The 11,922-nt window shown below is 41.8% G+C and overlaps 1 protein-coding gene across 1 annotated transcript in view; it reads left to right on the top strand.

Moving 5' to 3' along the window:
- Nucleotides 1–1,862: 1,862 nt before the first annotated feature.
- The window catches only part of C1QTNF7 (C1q and TNF related 7), a 108,001-nt gene continuing 97,941 nt past the window's right edge, over nt 1,863–11,922 (top strand). The window contains exon 1 of the mRNA XM_032854777.1: nt 1,863–2,328. The gene's annotated coding sequence lies outside the window, so the exon portion shown is untranslated. The remainder of the gene's footprint in view (nt 2,329–11,922) is intronic.

Raw genomic sequence — 11,922 nt, 5'->3', positions numbered from 1 at the left:
TCCACAGTTCACCTGCTGGTGGGAGAGGTTGTTTTCAGTCTTCAAAGATATTTCTAGTACAGGCTTATACTAACTTTAGCAATGTAAGACCTTCAAAAGACTGGTAGGTTCCTAAAAGCCATCAAATTTAAGTACCATCTCTCTATTCCCTTTTATATCTGTTTATAATTTAACCATTTATTTCACAGGCTCATCTCCTTCTTGAAACACCTTGCAAAATCCAGTCAACAGCAGCCAGCACACACAATGGATGTTTCCCTGCCATGCACCCCGCCACCCCACACCCAGCCTCCAGTCCTGGAGCTACAGGGTGATGTGGCACAGATGGCTTTGCAAGTTATCGTAGATGTCACCACATTTCAGCAATTGTGGTGCTGGGGCAAAACAGGGCACATCACCTTTCCAGCCTCTAGTATCCATCTCCTTGCCACTCAGCTCCTAACTACTTGGCCAATGGTACTGAGTGTGGGTTTTTGTCAGAGCGGCACCCCACATCCTTTACTAATTTTGGTACTGGTCAGGGGAAGCAATGTTAACTGTTGCGGTATATCACAGTGACACACAACAGGTCCTGCTAAATAACGTAAATGAGGTGTTTAATAAACGTTTGTTGGGTAAATGCAACATTTTGTGTATATATACAAATAGGTTGTTTAACATATTTGTATGTAATCTTTCACAATTAAGGAAGCAAATGCTTAAACAAAGGAATTCAAGGTCACATAACTGGAAAATCATGGATGCTGGTCTGGGACAATACATGTAGTAGAGCCTGTAGATGTCTCCTCAGTAGAAGCCAGAGCAAATAGACTCTTTTTCTCTGCTTTCATAACAAAGAAAATCTGAATCCAACTGCTTCCCTGCAATTTTAGACCCTTTCCCTCTTTGCACTATTTCAGTTAGAGATATTGTCCCCTGTCCATAGCATAATAGTTACTTTAGGTGACTCAAAAAACACAGCAGAAGATAATCTATAGTTTTAATATAATGAATGAGGTTTTGGTCCTATAATTGTTTGCATAAATTTACATAGTAAGCACATGGAATAGATAGATCATGCCTGTGTTGACATCTCTATTCTCCACCAAATTCCTTATTTTTTTAACTAATGTTTTCTATATTAACTTAGGAAGTTTTATTATACCATAACCATTCATTAAATCTGGCAAGAGTATATGTTGTCCTGTTTGCTCTCTGTACAAGCTTTGACATATTAGCCTTCCCCAATACAAACTCAAATCATCGAAACTGGTGGATGATCTGAGCAGGTATTTACTGAGTACTTATTATCTATCAGGTACTGAGGAAGACCTGCTTTAAGATCTACTATAAATATTTTTAAAATCACCATTTAAGTTGGCTGTAATTGGAATTCATAAATTGTGTGTGGGGGGGGGCAGGTGGAGAAGCGTGGTTGAATGAGTAAAATCATTGCTTAAGTCTCTATGTCAGAGACTAAGCCAGTGACATGGACACTCTGCAAAGTGAGTATCCCTCCTACAGATTATGATTCACATACAGAATGCAGGTTAAAATAAGTCCAATTTACATGACATCACTTCAGGTATTTTCCCCTTTTATGAAACTAAAGTATATACTAATTTTACATTTTCAAACAGATGAATTAGGAAAGAATTGCATGGAAATAATTGTGTTAGCAAAAGTGATGTTTAAACAATTTCACTAGTATTACTGTTCTGTAAGTTGAGACAGAAACTTTTCTGTATTTTCTGTGGTTTTTTTTTCCCTTTCTTTTCCTTTTCTTTTTTTTTTTTTTTTTTTCCTCCCAGTGAAGTGATGCCATTTGGTCTCAAAGCATCACTTGAAAAGGCAAAGAAGCAACTGAAGTCACACAGTGAGAAGAGCTACGGATAAAAGAGAGAAAGAGAATTGCTCAGATACCTGAAACCTTTGCTTCCCATTTGCCTCAGTCCGGGGTTTGCAGAAGAACGTCACTGGCTCCTACTCTTTCCTAACGAGCGTATATATTAAGCTCTTTGAAATGTGAGTATTATTGGAAGGATTGCAGTTGCTTTAAATTATAGACGTTGGCAAGTGGTGGGGAGGAGCGGGAGGTTGTTTAAACTGAGAGACAGTTGCAAAACTTCGTGCAACAGCATGAGCTCCAAGCTTCAAATACATTCTCATGCTCAGAAGAGCACTTTATTTTTCATCGAGTTATTTTTTGTATTGTTTCGAAGCAGCTTTGAATAAGACGCACATATTTCTTCTTTAAAATTTTTAATGGTTTCTAAATTCATGGGACAAACAAAGCAAGAAAGCCTCATGTCTGGGGGGAAAGTTTGACATCAGCAATACCCAGAAAAGGTAAGCCACTCTTTTCATTGCACTTTTTCTCTTTTTCCCTCCTGTTTGGCCTTCGTCAAAAATATTTACTGGGAGAACTTAACAAAGCTGCTTGTAAAGAAATGGGGAACTTGTAAAAATAAGTCAACAAATTATGAATCAAAGGTTGGAAATCCTTAGCAGTCATGCCTTCTCCTGCTTTCTATTCTGCTTGATGCAAACCTCTATGAAAGCTTTGACTCCTTGAAAAATGGGATTTCTCTTAGAAAATACGTGCATGAGATTCCTCAGAATCTCCAAACCGATGCGTCTCACATTCACTAATGTGAACGGGCTCATTTATTGCGTGGGTCAGAGTATCTATGTTTTCTTATCCCGATATATGAAACTCAACTTCCGGAGCTATGACCTTTGTATTAACTTAGAAATCTTTGCCATGGAAGATTTTAACATCACTCCGAAAATTCTCTTAAGTGTGGTTACTTGTAACTACGTGGTTACAAGTTCTTACAAACTTGTTTTGCAGAATACGTTTTTTAAAGTTAACTAAATCATTTGGCTTTTCCTTTGTAACAACACAGTGAGGATATTATGGATATGATGTCCTCGGAGAAAAAAGTTCAACCCCAAGTTTGTTCATTCCAGCTGCAGTTGACTGACCATGCTAGAGTCTGAGTAGGGTGTCTCTGCCCTCTTTGTTGTGCCTCTGATACAGGTAGGGAGCAGAAAAGCTCGAATATTCCTTGGTTTTCTAGGGCATTGGTCATATGGGAAGTATGCTGTGGTTTTAGGTGGAGGGGTACATAAATGTGTGGTGTATTGTTCTCATTTCCCTGGGAAAGTCTCTGTTATCAGATTTCCCATCTTTCCGAGGCAGAATTCCAGGTGCAAATAACTAGCCATCCACAGAGATCTATCAGTAAATTCTTCTGGCAGACTGTGATTTTAACAGAGCGTTCATTCCTCCGCACACACATATATGCTCACAGGCGGAGGCGACAAAGCCGCACGGGTTTAACCAAGCTTGAGTGGTCTGGGACATCTAGGCAACCCCAGTCTGCAAAGCCCACTGGTTCAGAAGCAAGAGCAAAATGCCCATTGGGCCTGGGTGAGATGGGAGGCTCTGCCTGGGGAGGCATGCTTGCGTTGGGAAGGGCTCTACCTGCCTTGCCAGAACAGCTGTTGCTCTGTCTCTGGGATATTTTTTCCTCTGTATCAAATTCTAATTATATAAGATGGATTATGGTGGCTTCTCCTACATTTTTTGGTCTCTGTGGGAAAAAAAAAAGAGATTAAGATCAGAAGGAAGATGTTAACAGAGAAGAGAGAAGTCAGCTCGATTAGCTCATTGCAAGGTGGTCGAGAGAAACTGCTAGTTCCTTTCTCCATACCCAGTTGTTGGTGGAGGAAGTGAGGGATCCATGCCTGCCACTCCGCCGTCCTTCTCCTCCCCTTGTCTTCCCTGCTCTCTCTTCCTCCCTCCACTTCTCTCCACACCGGCCATGCAAGCTCAAGAGAGGGAGTAGTGGATTGGACGGACAAGATTATTACCATCTCCTCCTCTCCACCATTCCCAGGCCAGTTTGGGAAGCCCCCACCCTATTTGGAGGGGGGTCTCCAGGACCCCACCCCATGACTTCATCACAGGCAGCTGGGGAGCTGGGGTGGCCAGCGGTTGCATGGCGCCTGAGTACACCCTGGGGAAGGGTGCGGCCCAGAAATGCGCAGTGTGGCATGACGTGGCTGCTGGGGAGCGGGGCGCGGACTTCCCATCACGGGCTCTTGTGGAGGCTGGCGGCATTTCTGGAAGCCAGGCCCGCCAGGCCCCACCTCTGGGCCTGAGAAGGCCCCAAAGAGGACAAAAACAAAAAGGCAATTAGAGTTGCTAATGAAGCCCCAAGCCAGCTGACTCATCTGAGGCACAGCCACTGGGGGGCTTTGTAATGAAACCTGGACAACACCCTGGAAAGGACAAGTCAGGTTTGTCCCCAAAAGAACACTGATGAGAGGCCTGATGTGACCTAATAGTGCTCCTCACCTCATAGAGGCTGGGGAGAGGCCACATCTGCAAGGCGCAAAGGGAGGGCAATGTTAACTAACGAACTGCCAGGGCATTAGGGAGTAATGTTGTCTGAACCTGACAAGGGTTGGAGCCAGCGTCAGCCCAGGTTGCCAGTTAGAGTCACATTGGCAAGTCCATGACCCATGACCTGACGAGCCCCAGGCTAGGTAAGTGACCCCCTTGAGCAGCTAGGAAGATTGTATTTCACCAAACTCTAACTGAGCATCCACTCTGTGCCGGAAACTTTACCAAGGCTCTTAGGAAATGGCCCTTGACAGAGAGACCAAATGTTAACAACAGTGGAGAACACAGAGGGGCTTTGCCCATCAACCTGCTGATATCCAAAAAAGCTCCTCGTAGAGTTGCATTTGAACTGGACCTTGGAGGAAGAGTAAAATATCATGAGAGAGGCAAGGGGGGCAGGAGCATGCAGACAGAGGTCAGTGAGCAAAGGTGCAGAGGTGGAAAGGTCATGGCTTCTCCCATGAACCAAGGAGCTTGGGAAGGCAAGGCTCTGTTCCCAAAGTGCATCCCAAGGAATAAGACTCATGAGTTATTAGTAAGAGGTTAACCAAAAGGATTTCCTGGTCAGGCAAATTGGGGAATGTGAAAAGCTGTGTACCACAGTAGACCAGAACTCAGGTTCTGGGGTTATAAATATCTGATTCCAATCCCAGGTCCAACTCTTTAACTGCTGTGAGAACTTGGACCATTCAAGTTTCTTCATTTGTTAAGTGAGGATAATAATTATATCTATTCTTAAAGGGGATAAAGCATTTGAGGATTAAATGAAAGAATTCATGTAAAGGGTCTACTGTCAAAGTATCTGTCATGAAAGAGCTCAATGAATGTTAGCTACTCTTACTAGCTTTTTTTTTTTTTTTAATGTAGGACTTCTCACAGATTTTAGTTTCTTACTATATCCTCTGTCTCTCCATGAGCAGGTCATTAGCATCTGTGTTCCAAACTTATCAGAAGGTAAAGCCATCCCCACCCCCTTCCTGGAGTATCACACAAACTATGGAATATAGAATGCATGCTGGACAACAGCGAGGCTGACTTGGCCCAGTTAGTTGAGTCCACATGGGCTTCCACACTTGCATTTCCCAAGAATTAGTTGAAATTTATCAATCTCTACCAGCCTCTTCACGCATTGTCTTCCATGTTTCAAGGAAACAAAAGCCCCACAACTGGGATTTTCATATCTAAGAAAATTGACTTAAAAAAGAGAAACTATTGTTAACTTTTACAGGGGAAAGTGACAACAAAGCAAATTGTTGTCACACCCAAATTTCACACCCAAAAGGTCAGTCTTTGCCTGTGTTTTGAGGGTCTGCTGCATAGAGGGCAATGTACAGGACACAAACTAACTAAAACATGATCCCACGTTTAAGGAGTTATCAATCCCAGGGGGGAACAACACATGAGATTCAGTACCTAAAAGGCAAAACTAGATTTATAAGGAAGAATATAAGAGACCTCAAAGTGAATGAGAATTCACAGAAAAGGAGCTTGCAGTTCTTTGGAGTAATCAGAGTAATATATAACATTCTTTGATGTTTACTATGTACAAGGAACTATGCCAAGCCCTTCACAGTATGACTAACCCATGTATATTTCATAAGGCTACACAATCGGTCTTGACTTGCCCATCTCACAGATGAGAAAACTGAGCCCTAGAGAAATTCAATAACCTGCCTGAGGTATTCTAGGAAGTAAGGGGCAGAGTATACTCTCAAACCCAAGTCCATCTAATGCTCTATATTCCTCACCCAGGGAAGGCTCCTGAGAGGAGGGAATATGTAATTTAGCCTTGAAAAATAGATAAGGATTGGTGGGAGGGGTATTCATTCCAGGCAGCAAGAACATTAGTAAAAGCATGAAAGAGGACAGCGTGCAGAGTAGCCACAAATCTCCCTCAGCAGAACAAAGTACATGCATATAGGGCTGAGGGAAATGAGCTCAAAAGACTTGGTTGATTTAAAAAAAAAAAAAAAAAAAGGGAAGAAGAAAAAAAAAATGAAAGAAAAGAAAAGAACCAGACTTGGTTGGAATCAGATCATAGAAAGCCTTGAATGCCAAACCACAAAGTTTAGATTATTTTTTTAATGGAATAATCTTGTAAGTTTGTAAACAAGAAAGTTTATGAGAATGGTGATTTAAGATGATTAATCAGTGTCCAGAAGGGACGAGACTAAATCTCCAGTTAAGAAGTAGATGTTTGTCCAGACAAGAGATAACAGCACCAGGTGTTCACACAGCAGTTAAAGAGTGGAGATGCTCTTTGGGCCCAGCCCCCTAAACCTTCTACCCCAAAGCCCTGACCATCACAGTGGTCTGTCAGAATAATAATCTTAAGGCCTTGCTAAATCCAAATTCAACCCTATAAAATGGGAGAGGGTGGGGGATGGAAGGGATAGGAGGAGCTTGTTGACATCCAAGGGCCTTCTGACACCTCAAACTCCATGAAGATAAATGACTATGCACTGTTATGGAAATCATTAACTATATAGCTCCCTATTCAGTCACATTTCCAGACCGCATCTCCACATCAAGCAGGCATAGTTCCAAAAGAATTTGAGGGTTTGCAAAATTTTATGGCAATTACATAGGAGTGATATTGGCACGCAGTGATTGGGGGAGGGTATACTTTAATATATCCCTTCAGGAGAAACATTTACCCATCATCCTGGCTGTGTGCTTTTTGCAGAATTTAGCTGCCTACCTCTTGTGACAGAGTCACCCTAACTGCAATTCATACATCAGGACCTTGTAGTGCTCCAAATGGTAGTGACTCATGTAGGTGGCTTATGACCTCCTCCAGCTCCCAAAAAGAGGATCAGCTTCCAGAGAGTAGAAATTCATGCATCTTTAGATTCTTTGATGTTTTACCAATATGGCGGGTCTGACTCAATTTACAAATGCAGGTTTCCAAGAAGTGTCACTCTTTCCTTCAATTTGAATCTGATTCTAAGGGTCCATGCCAACAGGAATTCAGGTTTCGGTTATTACCTGGCTCCTCTCCCCATGACCTCCAATACCAGGGAGGTCTTCATGCCAGTTACACCCACTCTTATAAATTGCCTGTCTCTTAGATGTCTGTGGATTCTGCTTTCAAACCCTGCATGGGAACTGGGAATCACTGTCCAGGATGGGAACATGGAGTCTGAGCAATCCCAGGCCACACAGAGTCAATGTTTCCACTTCTCACAGATGTACCCATCCCTGACACTCTGTCTCCAGGTCAGCGGGGGGAGTCTCGTATCAAAGGCTCCCACTCCACCTCTCTCAGCATATACACTTGGACTTGGACCTTCAGAAAATAAAGCAGTAAGTGTAACTTTCAAGAAATTTTTGTTTCCTGCTCTGCATAACCTTGAAACAAGGACACACAAAGGACAAGGCAACATTCTTGGAATAAGCTGGGGGTGGAGAACACAAAGAAGGTTGTCATTCCCCCAATGGGTATTCAACAATCATTAATGAAAGATGTGCCCCAATAACTAATGAAATGGCTCCTCCAAAGTTTGTCACCAGAGGAGGTATTATTATGATCAGCATAATAGAGCCTTTTTATCAAACATCTATCACATGCCAATACTTCACAAACACTGTCTCCATATCCCCATCTTTCAGATGAGGAGAGGTGAGCAGCTTCCCTACGATCCCATAAGCATGATGAGGTAGGGCAGGTATTTAAATTCAAGTTATGCCTGTCTCAAAAATCCACACCCTGTCCATTCTGCCACATGGAGTCCCAGAAAGGATTCCTATTTTCAGTTTGGCAGTCTACAGGTCTGCTCTTGATGGTTGCCTTTTCTGACTAAAATTTGTTTAAACAAAGGATTTGGGGGGTTTCTGTTTTGTTTTGTTTTTTACCATGAACATAGTGTGACTCTGTTTGATACAGTAATAATCTCACAGAAAGCTTTACTAACCCATGTCATCATTCATCTGCAGGCAGCATCGAGGCAGGTGTACTCTTGTTTGAAAGACAAGAGCAGGATAAGTTGACTTGCCCAAGGTCATGGAGCTAGAAAGGGCTTAAACTCATATATATCCATCTCTACTTGAAGGAGAAGGAGTTATCCCTAGTTAATGAAAGGCTAATTATAAAAGGACATTAAATATTTGCAATTTTACAGTCTTTTCATCTGCCAGTAACAGAAAACTACAGCTTATGTAGTTCCCTTAAAACACATCTTTCCAGATGTACCGTAACATATTTAAGAACCATCAGTAAGGCATTAGTTGGTAGCCTTGCCAATTGTCAACATCCCCAAAGGAGCTCATTCCCTTAAGTTGATAAATAATTTTTTCCAAAGTCTTTCTTGCATCATGATTTCTTTTTTAGAAAAGACTTCTTACAAAGTAATTTTTTCCCACTTCCCTGTGAATTCTCATTTGACATCAATCCCTTTGTCAAGGGATTCTTTGAATTTATTGCTATTATCAACCCTTCTTTTTAATTTAATTTTATTTTTTCACTGTTATAAGATTCATTGTTTATGCACCACACCCATAGTGCTCCATGCAATATGTGCCCTCCTTAGTACCCACCACCAGGCTCACCTAACCCCCCACCCCCCTCCCCTTCAAAACCCTCAGTTTGTTTCTCAGAGTCCATAGTCTCTCATGGTCTGTCTCCCCCTCGATTTCCCCCAATTCACTTTTCCTTTCCTTCTCCTAATGTCCTCCATGTTATTCCTTACGCTCCACAAGTAAGTGAAACCATATGATAATTGACTCTCTCTGCTTGACTTATTTCACTCAGCATAATCTCCTCCAGTCCTGTTCATGTTGATACAAAAGCTGGGTACTCATCCTTTCTGATGGAGGCATAATATTCCATTGTATACATGGATCATATCTTCTTTATCCATTCATCTGTTGAAAAGCATCTTGGCTCTTTCCACAGTTTGACAATTGTGACCATTGCTGTGAACATTGGGGTACAGATGACCCTTCTTTTCACTACATCTGTGTCTCTGGGGGTAAATTCCCAGTAGTGCAATTGCAGGGGCATAGGGTAGCTCTATTTTTAATTTCTTAAGGAATCTCCACACTGTTTTCCAAAGTGGCTGCACTTGCAACTTGCATTCCCATAACAGTGTAAGAGGTTTCCCCTTTTCCACACCCTCTCCAACTCTTGCTGTTTACTGTCTTGTTAATTTTGGCCATTCTAATGGGTGTAAGGTGGTATCTCAACGTGGTTTTGATTTGAATCTCCTTGATGGCTAATGATGATGAACATTTTCTCATGTGTCTGTTAGCCATTTGTATGTCTTCTTTGGAGAAATGTCTGTTCATGTCTTCTGCCCATTTTTTTGACGTGATTATCTGTTTTTTGAGTGTTGAGTTGGAGGAGTTCTTTATAGATCTTGGATATCAGCCCTTTGTCTGTAGTGTCATTTGCGAATATCTTCTCCCATTCCGTGGGTTGCCTCTTTGTTTTGTTATTATCAACCCTTTTATCATGGGTAGATTTCTATCAATTTCCCAGATCATTATCATCCCCTCTTGTCCTTCACAATAAAGACCATATTCCTTGGCATGGTCTTGGAGTGTCTTTAAAAATCTGTCTTTGGACCACATTCATTGTCCGCGTTCTTCCCTCTTGCTCCCTGAGTTTGCATATACCCAGGTATACCAAGTATCACAGACTAGGGGCTTCAACAACAGAAATTTATCTTCTCACAGTTCTGGAGGCTGTATGTCCAAGGTTAAGGTATCAGTAGGTTTGTTTTCTTCTGAAGCTTCTCTGCTTGGCTTGCAGATGGCTGCCTTCTTGCTATGTCCTCATATGGTCTTTCCTCTATGCAGAGAAGCCCTAATAACTCTTTGTGTGTCCAAATGTCCTCTTCTTATGAGGGTACTAGTCAGATTGGATTAAGGTCCCTGTTCTGGGCCTCATTGTAACTTTATCACAGCTTTAATGGCCTTACCTCCATATATGGTCATATTCTGAGATACCTCAACATGGAATTTCAGGGGGACATGATTCAACCCATCATAACCCAATACCTGTGCACAGTGAACTCCACAGTTTCTCAAACACCCCTTTTCTTTATGTGTCATAGGTCTAAAGAATCGAGTCCATTCTCTTGCCTTTGTATGAATTATAATGAATCATATAAAACTGCTGATTTTCAATCATTTTATAACCCACCAAAAATACCAACTTTATATGATTCCAATATAATCTGGAAACTTAACAAAAACAAACTTAACAAAAACAAAAACTTGATGCCAGACCCTTAAAATATCTCAGAAATTGTTAATCATCCCCCTGTTTGTCCCTGAGGCTAAGAGGGAATGGTATCCAAACAGACTTTTAGATACTTTTTAAAGATCTTATTTATTTATTTGAGAGAGAGCATGAGCAGGGGGTAGTGGGAGCAGAAGGAGAGGATGAAGCAGACTTCCTGCTAATGCAGGGCTTGAAACCAGGACTCTGAGATCATGACTTGATCTGAAGGCAGATGCTCAACTGACTGAGCCCCCGGGCACCCTGAACAGACTTTCAGAATTGATTCCCCACTTACAGATTCACCTTTAGTTTCAATGTCACCAATAACAAAAATTTAATACTTAATAAGGTAGCACCTTCCATTAAAACATGACTAGTGAGCAGGAAGTTATTAATTATACCCAGAATATGGCCCTTTTTAATGTTTCTCCATTAGTCCTTATGCTGCTTTTAGCAGTAGCAAGGAATAGTCCACTTGAAGATGAAGCTGCCTTCCCACACTTCCCTGGGGCTCCTCACACTTACAAGGAGGACTTGCCCCTGGATACCATGGGGTTCGCTGACAATACTTATGCCCCTCTTGAAACAGACATCCACACCTGAGCACCAAATTCCAGACAAGTTTCACATCTAGTGCTAACCCCGTATCAACTTTCTAGGATGGAGAGTGGCTACTTGCAGTCCTGCGTTGAGAAAGGAGTAAGTATTAGTACTCTAGGAGTAGCAGGAAAGAATATAGAATGAAATTAGTGAATTCTAAGGGAGAATCAGATACTTTCTAGAGCTCCTCTAGCTACTACTCTACATATTGTCTATAGCCCAGACTGCCGGGAGACCAGTTAATTCTCTCTGATTTAAATACTCTATTTTCCTCAATGCTAAATTAGCATCAGTTTGCTAGTAAGCCCATCTCATAAAAAAGCTAACTAAGGGATGCCTGGATGGCTCAGTCAGTTGGGCGTCTGCCTTCAGCTTGGGTCATTGTCCTGGGATCGAGTCCTGCATCTGGTTCCTGGCTCAGCGGGGAGCCTGTTTCTCCCTTTGCCTGCTGCTTCTCCTGCTTGTGTGCTCCTTCTCTCTCTCTCTCTCTAGCAAATAAATAAGTAAATGAAATATTTTTTTTAAAAAAAGACCAACTAAGACACTAGGATTATTTTTTAAACTTAGTTGATAGCAAGGCCTATTTTGACCCATGGTGCAGTGTTGCTTTTCTTCATAGCTAACTATGCTGTCTCTGTGTGCCATTTTCAGCCCTAACCCTTCCTGACTGTGCAAGTTATATGAACTCTAAGCCACTGTGTGT

The sequence above is a fragment of the Lontra canadensis genome, unplaced genomic scaffold, assembly GCF_010015895.1.
Source record: "Lontra canadensis isolate GAN:19392208 unplaced genomic scaffold, GSC_riverotter_1.0 scaffold1, whole genome shotgun sequence".
In the NCBI taxonomy this organism is placed as follows: Eukaryota; Metazoa; Chordata; class Mammalia; order Carnivora; family Mustelidae; genus Lontra; species Lontra canadensis.
Note: the sequence above shows the minus strand (reverse complement) of the source record. Positions and strands in the feature narration are given on the sequence as shown.